The sequence below is a fragment of the Hippopotamus amphibius genome, unplaced genomic scaffold, assembly GCF_030028045.1.
Source record: "Hippopotamus amphibius kiboko isolate mHipAmp2 unplaced genomic scaffold, mHipAmp2.hap2 scaffold_492, whole genome shotgun sequence".
NCBI classification, from domain to species: Eukaryota; Metazoa; Chordata; class Mammalia; order Artiodactyla; family Hippopotamidae; genus Hippopotamus; species Hippopotamus amphibius.
Window position 1 is genome coordinate 2782 of NW_026648587.1, and position 2219 is coordinate 5000.

A 2219-nucleotide genomic window follows, 5' to 3' on the forward strand; every position below is an offset into this window, starting at 1 on the left:
CGCCCCCTCCACCACCCTGTTCCCGTGAGAGATTTTCTTCCTGCTTTCAGACGGGAGAAGGAAAGGAGGGTCCGTGTTCCCCTCCTGTTGTCACCTCGCATGGCAAAATCTCCCTATGCCACGGAGGCCCATTTGGGGGCGGTGTCCTGCGGGCCCGAAGACCTTCCGAGTCAACCTCAAGGAGGATGAGGATGTTCTCTCTTGCCACCGAACCGGTGAACCCGATGGCCTTCTAAGCAATGATGTCTCATCAGCCCACCCCACCCGTTTCACACAGAACGGAACAGCCTCTCCTGGATGACTCGGAGCAGGGGAGTTCCTGGGTCTGTCAGAGAGGGCCCTCTGCTGGCGGTGGGTGAAAAAGCACTGCACAGGACAGGAGGTGTTCGTGGTGTCCTTGGGAAGGAAAGGCGGGGGGGCATTTTATTCTTGGAAAGCTTATGCTGGCCCAGGATGTACACTATGAAAGATGATGCGACCTCATTTGGGGCGGGCACCAGAGGAGGGAGACGCGGGGCGGGGGGGGGGGCGGGGAGGTGTAGAAACGCATAAAAGCGGTCCTACCTTAAATGAATAAAAAAATAACAAGCAATATAACATGTACAATAAAATAGAGCACACGCAAAGGAAACGAAGGCAAAGTACAGGAAACGAAGAGAAAAATGCAAAGCCTATATACAGTGCTTCCATGTTCCTCATTCAATCAGCTTGGTGCAGGAATCTCTAGGAGATGAACAGCAAGCATACACGGGTCAAGCGGCGGCCGCGGGTCCACCGGCAGCCCGGGGCTGCGCAGCCCGAGTCCGCGCGTGCTGTCGCTCGGCGGCCGGCGGGCCGGGTCTCTGGGCGCCCGCGGCCCGAGGGTCGCTCGGCGGCCGGCGGGCATGGTCTCGGGCGCGCGCGGCCCGAGGGTCGCTCGGCGGCCGGCGGGCATGGTCTCGGGCGCGCGCGGCCCGAGGGTCGCTCGGCGGCCGGCGGCCCGGGTCTCGGGCGCGCGCGGCCCGAGGGTCGCTCGGCGGCCGGCGGCCCGGGTCTCGGGCGCCCGCGGCCCGAGGGTCGCTCGGCGGCCCGCGGCCACGGTGCCTGCAGGCCGCTCGGCGGCCCGGGTCCCGGGCGCCCGCAGCCCGAGGGGCGCTCGGCGGCCGGCAGCCCGCGGCCTGCAGGCCGCTCGGCGGCCCGGCTCTTGGGGAGCCCGCGGCGCGAGGGTCGCTCGGCGGCCCGCGGCCACGGAGCCTGCAGGTCGCTCGGCGGCCCGGGTCCCGGGCGCCCGCAGCCCGAGGGGCGCTCGGCGGCCCGCGGCCGGCTGGTCGACCTGCCTGCAAGTCGACCGGCGGCCCGAGGGTCGCTCGGCGGCCCGCGGCCACAGAGCCTGCAGGCCGCTCGGCGGCCCGGGTCCCGGGCGCCCGCATCCCGAGGGGCGCTCGGTGGCCGGCGGGCATGGTCTCAGGCGCGCGCGGCCCGAGGGTCGCTCGGCGGCCGGCGGCCCGGGTCTCGGGCGCCCGCGGCCCGAGGGTCGCTCGGCGGCCGGCGGGCATGGTCTCGGGCGCCCGCGGCCCGAGGGTCGCTCGGCGGCCCGCGGCCTGCAGGCCGCTCGGCAGCACGGGCGTGGAGGGCCTGGGACCGCCGCCGTGCTGGTCACCCGGCGGTACGGGACGGCGCGGCCTGCTGGTTGACCGGGGTCCCGCGGGCCCGCGGGTCCACCGGCAGCCCGCGGCTGCGCAGCCCGAGTCTGCGCGTGCTGACGGTCTCCCGGCGGCCTGGCTCTCGGGGGCACGCGGCCCGAGGGTCGCTCGGCGGCCGGCAGCCGGCAGCCGGCGGCCTGCAGGCCGCTCGGCGGCCCGGGTCTCGGGGAGCCCGCGGCACGAGGGTCGCTCGGCGGCCCGCGGCCACGGAGCCTGCAGGCCGCTCGGCGGCCCGGGTCCCGGGCGCCCGCGGCCCGAGGGGCGCTCGGCGGCCGGCGGGCCGGGTCTCGGGCGTGCGCGTCCCGAGGGTCGCTCGGCGGCCGGCGGCCCGGCTCTCGGGGAGCCCGCGGCCCGAGGGTCGCTCGGCGGCCGGCGGCCCGGGTCTCGGGGAGCCCGCGGCGCGAGGGTCGCTCGGCGGCCCGCGGCCACGGAGCCTGCAGGCCGCTCGGCGGCCCGGGTCTCGGGGCGCCCGCGGCCCGAGGGTCGCTCGGCGGCCCGCGGCCTGCAGGCCTCTCGGTCGCCCGGGTCTCGGAGGGG